The 9181-nt window shown below is 46.9% G+C and overlaps 1 protein-coding gene across 1 annotated transcript in view; it reads left to right on the top strand.

The window, feature by feature from the left end:
- LOC103603109 (acyl-coenzyme A oxidase-like protein) overlaps window positions 1-9181 on the top strand; it is a 175874-nt gene that overhangs the window by 70289 nt on the left and 96404 nt on the right. The gene's annotated exons all lie outside the window — the stretch shown is intronic.

Here is a 9181-nt window from a genome sequence, read left to right as displayed (position 1 = left end):
CCCTGTGTCATAGCCAGAGTTCCAGGCAGCTCGGCACCCAGGGTTGATGGCTACGTAATGACAGCGGAGGCAATGCTGGCTGCCTGCACATCATCAACCTTGCCTTCCACTTGTGTGCTGGAATCTGCATATCTTGGGGGAGGGTACCCTTCTCAGGGCTGGCTTCTGCTTTGATTCTCCTTATTGAAGTAGAGATGGAAATTTCACCAGACTGGGGACAGAAACAGGTCAATGAGTGTCACAATGTTCTGGTATTACCTACAGGACTTTCAACCCTCTTCCTGAAGGTGAGAGCCTTTCATGATCCTAACGGTGCCGGGGCTGCTGGGCCGTGATTAGGGAGCTGTGCTTCAGAGTTTCTGCAGGCTTTACATGTTTCCTTTTAAGCAAGGTGGAAGGTTTTCTGACCCTTTCATTATTTCCTGGGGCAGAGGTTATAGGCCCTTGGTGGAATTTAATTATACCCTCAACTAAATCCAATTACTACCCACATCCATGAAATCCCATTATAACTTTCTTTTGCTTCATTAGAGATACACCAAGACAGATCCCTTCCTAATCCATTCTGGCAGATTTCCTAGAGAACGTCATCGGTCAGAGGCTTTGCATGTATTGTTCATTACCCCGCAGTGCAAATGTGTAAAAATGCAAATGACCTACAGTTAACTTGATTAAAGATCAAGGAGGGGCATCCTCTTCCTGACTGGTCTGGGCAGCTTCTGTTGTGGACTTCTGTCTCAAAACTCTTGATGGCAAGATGTGGGCCCACTGACTGGAAGCCTGGCTGTGATACCATCAAGCCTGATGTCCCAAAGAGCAGAGTATTTCTCCAAGCAGAAGTGAGTGCTGGGTTGTTTCAGTGCTGGGCTGCAGTGGGCAGCCATGAGAACAAAACCTCTTCTGTACTGTTTCATGCTTAATTCACTAGACCTTAGACTCAGCCAAGATGTGGGCCAGGCCAGGCCTTTCCTGCGGGGATTGGGGAGGCCAGCCTTTCTCCAGCGGCAGGAATGGCCTGAGCCGTGTGGGGCAGGCCAGCTGATGTGTGTCATGCACAGGTAGTGGGGCGTCAGCCTGCTGATCTTTTGTAGTCTTTATTAAACTTGAACTGAGGGGAAAAAAAGATGTAGCAGGTATCTATTTTCCTGTAAGAAAGCTGATTCCATAGGGACTTGAGACTCCCAAGCATACTTTTCCAAAGATATGTGGAGAATGAGCAATCAAACATCACCAGATATTTTTGTTTCATTTTTCTTATTCTAACTTTTATTATAAAAAATTTCAAGAGAAAGTTAAAAGACTAGGATAATAAACACCTGGGCATACCCTCTACCTGGTTTTATCAAATGTTAACACTTTGCCCCATGTAAATTTTCTTTCTTACCGTATATGCATGTGTGTGTGTGCATGTGTGTGAAACCATTTGAGAGTACAGTGCAGACAACTAGACATTTCATTCCTAAAAACCTCAGCATTCATTTTCTAAAAATAAGGACCTTTTCTTATAAAACCAAAATACCATTATTACACCTAAGAAAAATGAACAATAATTCCATAATATTATCTAGTAAGGATGATTAGACATTTAAGAAAAAAAACCAACAACATGAAAAAGAAACAGGGTGAGCAAACAGCAGCTGGCACTGGAGGAAGCAAGGCAGGGAAACAGACTAATCAGTAACCCCACCGAAGTGCATCCATGAAACAAGAACAGCCGCTATGAAAAAGCAGTGCTCAGAGAATAAAAAGCGCCTTTCAAATTGAAAGTATACATTTACAAAATAAAAAAATCCATTTTAAGGGCTAAAGGACAAATTTGACGACACGTCCCAGAATGAAGATCAGGAAGACCAGGGAAAGGGAAATAAAAGGGAAAGGCTAAGAGATATGGATGAAATCTAGGAAATCTATAACATTTCTGACAGAAGGAGCAGAGAATACACACAGGTAGGCACAATCGGAGAAATAGAGAAAATCCCCCAGATCTGAAGAAAGGCACAAGTCTGGAGAAAAGATAAGAGCCTAAAAACAGCCTGGAGAATTTCAGAATATCAAGTAAGGACAAAGAGAGGGCCCCCAAACCCTCCAACTGAAAACACAGAAGATTCTTCACTAAGGGACAGAGTCAGATTGACCTCAGGCCTCGGCGGCAGAAGGACTTGGAGAAGGAAGTGATTTCTATTCAACAAATAGTATGATTAAGAAGCCAGAAGATTTTAGTGATATGATGGAAAAGGCATATGTTTCTTCTTGAAACAAGAGAAATAAAAAACCATTAAGACTCCAGGAAAAACAAAACTGCTCAAGAAAAGCGTGGTCCAACTACAAAGCAAACTAAAGCATGACATGAGAATCCATTTGACCTTGACACTTGGAAGCTTCTCCTTCTAGCAGAGCAAAAACTACTTAAAGATGGTTATTTCTGGAGTGAAGTGCTGGAGGTAAGGGATTGGGTAGGAGAGTTTAACTTTTTATTTAAGACCATTTAATATGGTTTTGGATTTTAAAAATCAAGCTATATTTAAAGCCGTTAAAAAAATAGTCCCTCTCTTAAATATAAAAAGTGTGGGGGGGCTCACACAGGAAGAGCAGGGATGAGCAGAAAGAACGTACCTGTAGATATGTACGTCTTAATATGGTTTTGGATTTTAAAATTCAAGCTATATTTAAAGCCATTAAAAAAATAGTCCCTCTCTTAAATATAAAAAGTGGGGGGGGGCTCACACAGGAAGAGCAGGGATGAGCAGAAAGAACGTACCTGTAGATATGTACGTACCACAGCGCTGTAATCTTTTATGTAGCAATCATGTAAATACATGTATGGATTTTATAATACACATATGTATAAATCAATAAAGGCGTATTTCTGGAAAAACAGCGCACCACTGCTTTTTTTGAAAATAGTTTGAAGAAGAATGGAATGAATTTGTACCGAGAAGAAAAAAAAAAGTGGGGGAAGAAAGGGAAGGAATGAGAAGAAACAAAGAAAGGAAAGGAACAGAGGCCAAGGCATGACGTGTTCCACACTCTCACCACTGGGGAGAATTCCAGGGTCTTCCCCCAAACAAGCGAAACACCAGCTGCTAGAATGAGACCCTGAGGCCAGCCTGGGTAAGGCGGTGGGCGAGGGCTGGGCCTTGGCTGAAGAACCAAAACTCCTCTGCTCCAGGAAGGAACCTGCAAGATCACTCTCACTAAAGCCTCAGCCGTCTGTCTAGAGGCGAGCCCTGGTGATCAGCAGGTGGAGATGTTGCGTGCCAGAAGGAGAAAAGTGCCAGATACCCTTAAAATCAGAGGAGGAAAAGCTTGGGCCAACTCAATTGCATGGCTGTGCAGCACCAGTTCTAAATGGCCTGAGATCCAGATGGCAACAGCAGGGGTACGAGGAGCAGCTGGCACAGTGGTGCTGTGGCTGTGGGTGACAGCCCTGCCTTCCTGAAAGATCAGCTGCTTCCCTCTTTTGCAGGCTCCTGGGGAGAGAGAACAAGGGAGGGCTGAGGACGGCGTCACCCAGCAGAACCAGCACAAGTGGCTCAAGAGATCTTCCCTAAGACCTAGAGATGGGGATTGTCATCCAGAATCACCTAGGATGATGGCAGAAAAAATTAGGGGGGCATAGACGTGTGTAAACTGAAGCCAGAGAGGCCAGCAGTGGCCTGACTAGTGGAGGCTGGGCGGGCTGTGGTGGGGTGGCCAAGAGTGGGCGTGGGACCGAGCGGCAGTCTAGAGGAGGGCTTGAAGATCTGCGTGGGGGATGGAATTGACATGAAGCATTTCCAAAATGTGATCATTCATTTTGGGGGAATTTGGATGGGCTTTGGGATGATTTTAGAAAAGCTGACCAAGGTAGTTTGTACAAACATTCCATTTTTCTCTTTCTAAATGCATTGACCCATGTGCAAAGCTGGTACTATTCTTTTTCAAAACCAGATGTTGCAGCATCTAAATATTTAAAGCTCTCCTCAAGGACTCCATGTGTGAGATTTTGGAAAAAAAGAGCTTTCTGAATCTGGGCTGCTTGTTTATCTTTGCTTCTCTGCTCCTCAAAGTGATGCCTTCACCTTCTGTACAGATTCTGACTTTTGCAATGACTTTGATTGAATTTTCGCGTTGTGTTTCAAATTTGAGTGAATGAGTTTTTGACAAGAACATGTTAATTGTGTGTTTTACTTTTGATGATAATCTAAACAGAAGTAGTCTAAATGGTTTATGTGGATCGTTGGGAGAGGAACCATATAACCAGACACTGCCCTGGATTCCAGCTTTGTCTTTGTGTTTGTGAGCCTTTGGCACCATGACACCACCTTGATCACCAGGAACCAACGAGAAAAGAAAAGACAGGTTTTCTATGACTGAAAAAATGTGTTTGTGCCAATTGAAGGCCCAGGGATTACGGTGGTGCTGGAAGGAGGGCTCCTTAGGCCGCAGGGAGCTGCAGTGGGAGGCCCGCCCTCTGCAGCCCTGGCGGTGCGGGTGTAACCCACACAAAGGAACCCCACGGCTGGGGAGGGCTGAGCTGCTGAACCCAGTCTGCCACATGTTTTTAGGGCTGTGGACCTGAACCTTGTTGGTTTTGTGCTTTTGCTTGCATTTAATTTCATAGTTTATGGTTGAACAAGAGCTATAAACATAAGGTGTTTATATCTAGTGTTTTGTTTGAACATGTTTAAGTAACATTATAATCTGAAACAACTTAAGTCAACATGGGGGTTTAAGGAGAATTTTTTTTTTTTTCTTCAGAAGGGGTTTGTACTTTACTGGAGTTATAGAAAACTTCTGGGGGTTTCTTTTTTAATGTTCTACTCATTGCCATTTAATTATTTATTTTGTTGCAGATTTAAAGCTTCAATTACTTTCTCTTTCAATAAAAAGTATACAATCAGCATCTATTCCAACTACCCCGGACTGCTTGTTATGGCAGTGGTGTGGTTAGGGCTTGGGTGTCAGGAGGAGACTGATGTCCTCACGCATCACGGGGAAACTTCCTGGAAGTGAGGGAGATATACAGGGCTGGGGGGGCAGAGGAAGGCCCAGGAGGTGGGGGGTGGGTGGGAAAAACCTGGGGACCGATTGCAGCAGCAGCTGCCCTGCCCTGCACTGGGAAGGGTGGGCTCATAGCTTTGGGGAGTTCCATTTGAACCCAGTTGCTAGCAGGGTTATCAGTCAGAACACATTTGTCTGTGTGTGGTACCCATTTAATGTGGCTAAAACCATAAGAACACCTGGCATCCTCCATGGCACCCCCAGGGCTGGCCCACTTGAGGCTCTGGCATCTTTCCAGCTTTCAGCTCCACTGACACTGGAATTGTTCCTGGGTCATCTCATCAGTGCCTTTAAACAACTGCTGCAATTCCAGGGGGCAGACAGAGCCCTAGAGAAAACCTTCCCCAGAAGCCTTCAGCTGAATTCCTGTCAGTCCCCTTGACTAGGACTGTGCCAGGGTGCCATGCCCTAGCTGAACAAGAGGCTGAGGGTGATGACCTGGCATTTTCTATCTCTTTAGAGAGAGGTTTGGGCCAGAAAGAAAAGTCTGTGGGACACTGGGACATTGGGATGTGGCTGCTAACAGCAGGCAGCGACAAGCAGCAGCTGTGCACAGGGAGGTGTGTTCCGGAGCTGGCCTCCACAGTTCAGCCACAGGTAGCCCATGCATCAGGGCAGGAGACCGGGAGGGGGCAGGCGTGGGGGGCAGGGGCACTATCCCAGGCTCCTCACACCAGTTGCATGGGATCCTTGGACAAGGCCCACACTGGGCGTCACCAAGTCAGTGGCATTCGAATGCGCCAGGCAAGGATCTAAATAACAGCAGCAGACCCATGAGTCTCAGCGCATGGTGGGGACTGGGGCAGATGGAGGCCCTTGTCCCTTTCTAGAGCTGCAATTGCTGCCGAGCTCCCACTGACAGTTGCCTTAGGGGAGCATGGGTTCAGGCTTTCCAGAAATTCCAAGTTTTCAACAGACAGTGAGCAAACAATTTGTTTTTTAATGTGAAATGGCTGGTAAGGAGTGGTGTTTTCAAACAACACCCATCTGGGGGAGGGATGAGCCACAGGGCCTCACACACAGTAGGTACAGACCCTTAACTGCTAACTTCTCTGTGAGTTTCTACTCTATCGACTATGTGGCCCTAGAAGCTGATGGAGGAGGTTGGTGTCCCTCCGTGGGCCGGGGTGAGAACCAGGGTGAGAATCGCAAGTTCCCTTCCTTCAGGTCCAATGCATTCCTGGAAGTTTGCCTCTAGTGATGGGAAGTCCCCACCTCGGGCAGTCACTGAAAGAGGCTGCGAAGGAGAGGGGTCTGAAGGAAGGAGGCCCACTAAGGCAAGGGCGGCAGCCTCGCGGTCAGACACATGAACTCTGTTTCACACACACTGACTAATCGTGAAATCCTAGAGCCTTCATCTGTGAAATGGGGACTCATCTGCACATTATAGGGTGGTGTAATTACTCCCTGATATGATTTGAATGTTCGTTCCCTCCAGAGCTGTGTTGAAGCTTAATTCCCAATATGGTATTTGAAAGGTGGGGCCTTTAAGAGATAACTGTATCATGACTATGCCCTTGTGAATGGATTAATCTATTCATGGCTTAATGGATTAATGGGCTATCATGGGAGCAGACTGGCTTTACATGGAGAGGAAGAGAGCACAGGGCACACTCGGCCCTGGCCATGGGATGCCCTGTGCTGCCTCGAGACTCTATGGGGATCCCTGCCAGGAGGAAGCCCTCACCAGATGCTCCCCTTGACCTTGGACTTCCCGGCCTCCAAAACCATAAGAAATAAATTTCATTTCTTTATAAATTACCCATTTTCAGGTATTCTAAGTGGCAGGAAACAGACTAAGCCACTCCTACAGAGTCCTCAGCACACAGCAGGGGCTCAGTGAAGGCTGTGTTGTGGCCACTAGATTATAAGCTCCATGTTCATTCCCCCACATCAGATACAGCTCTGGGTTCTGTATAATGGGATGGTTTGATCCCCTGACAACAGGGCTCGAGTCCCTGTTCTGGCATGAGCTAGCCTGGGCAGGTTTCAGGTAGGGGAGCTCTGTGCGGCCTGGGTCCATGGCAGCTCAGGATGAGGGCCACAAAATGTGGCAGGAGAACTGATTTAATTTGTCTCAGGTGTGTGGAATCAGAAGGGCGGGAAAGGGAAGAAGAAGAGGCCCAAGGAAGGGAGAAGGGGACCAGAAGCACTCCCAGGCTGTGTGGTCTATGGCTGCATGACAAACCACCCACACTTCCCAACTCAGGGACATGAAGCCACAACCACTTTGTGGTGCTCGAGGATTCTGTGGGTCAGAAATTCTAACAGGAAGTAGCAGAGATGGCTCACCTGGCAGCCTCCTGCCACCACGCCAACCTCCGGTTGGTGACACTGTGATCTGTCACTTGGCTCTCCATTCCCCTCTGGATAAAGTCAGCTCTTCGGCCGGCAGCCAAGGCCCGATGTGTGCAGCCCCTGCCCTGAGCCAGCTGCGGCTCACCTGGCACCGTGCTTCTCCACACACTCCTTCTTGGGCTCAGAACTCGGGCAGTGTGACTGCGCTGCCTCATCTGTGCCCACTGAACTTTGAGTTCACTTGTCACCTCATCGCACAGTACTGTCCTGCTTTCTGTTCCTTTCTGCCTCCCAGCACACTGTGGGTTCCTGTTTCTCTTTGTCCCCCCAGTGCCCAGTGCAGAGCCTGACATACAGTAGGTGCAGTTTAGGTGTGGAATTATTAAGAGCATGGACTCTGGGTTTACGTCCCAGCCCCATCACTTCCTGGCTGTGTGATCTTGGCAACTTGCTTAATCTTTCTAGGCCTCAACTGTCTTATCTGGATAACGGGATGATTCTATGAACCATCCAAATTGTCATGAGGATTAAATTAGGTATTCTATCTAAAGAGTTTGTAACAGAGCTTAGCCTTAGTAGATGCTCAAAGAAAATGGCAGATGCTACTATTAGGTGTTGAATAAATGAATGAACATGTGAACAAAGCTTATCCGTCCTTTAGGGCTTGGGTCAAAAGCTCCCCTCCACCATGAAGCCTTCCCTGATTCTCGTTGTAGAGGGATCTACTCTGACTTGCTGTGCTTCTGTGTCTGTGGTTTTCTCACACATGCCACTGATATAGTTGTGCACGTGCTGGTCTGTCCTCCTAGTCTGGAAGCCCCTGAGGTACAGACATGTCTCAATCATCTTTCCAATCCCCACTATACTTAACATCAACAGTGAGTGCCTTGTACATAGTAAGTGCTGCATAAATGTGGGTGGAATGAAGGAGGGACCACAGGGGACGCACTTTGTTTTCTAACTGGAAAGAGATGCTGAGAAGATAAGTTAAATTTGGTCCAGATTTAACTTAAACACAGTGACAAAAAAGTAACTACTCTTAAGTTTAATTGAATTGTGCATGAATTTTTGCTGGGCCTAAATCACTGCTTCGGATTCATCCATCCTCCTGAAAGTTCAAACCCATGTTCAAAGCCCAGTGACGACTCAGAGCACCTTACATACTAGTTTGTGTGTTAAAATAGTTCTTCTCTGCTCCTCAACTTCCTTCTCCCTCCATCCATCACTCCCCTTCCTTCCCATTCTCTCCCTCTCTCCCTCTCTCTCTCCCCACCCCCACTCTCTTGCTCACTGTCACTCATTTCTTCTACCCAGGGAATTTTTAAAGATTCAACTCAAAGAAATCTCACCTTGATGGGATGTCCAGCATCTAAAAGAGGTAAAGAGTTAAAACGCTTGGTGGAGAATCCTGCTCACTTGATCTTTTCTTCATTCTCAGGTCACCCAGGGTGACCACTGAGCTTCCCTCCAGGATCTTAAAGTTGCCAGATGTAGAAAATAAAAATATATTTTTAGGGGCCGAGTGTTGGGCCACGTTTCAATCCTGAGGCGCCTGACTGTGCATAGTTCCTGCTTCCTGGTGGTGGCCATTTTAAGCTTAAGTTCACTGTTGCCATTTCATTAGCGCTGGTATGCACGTACCCGATTGCTCCCAGTTCCGGGACCCGGTGACTAGGCAACTTTTTCCCGCCCTGCCACTCAACTCGGGGCCGCCTCTAATTGGACAACTGCTTCTTCCCACCCCCTCACGCCATCTTCACCCCATCCTCGCCCGATTCCCCTATATAAGCCCCAGTGCCTTTTCAATAAACGGAGTTCCGGCTTTGACCACTCTCCTGGC

This window comes from Galeopterus variegatus, unplaced genomic scaffold (genome assembly GCF_000696425.1).
Source record: "Galeopterus variegatus unplaced genomic scaffold, G_variegatus-3.0.2 Scaffold4457, whole genome shotgun sequence".
NCBI classification, from domain to species: Eukaryota; Metazoa; Chordata; class Mammalia; order Dermoptera; family Cynocephalidae; genus Galeopterus; species Galeopterus variegatus.
Note: the sequence above shows the minus strand (reverse complement) of the source record. Positions and strands in the feature narration are given on the sequence as shown.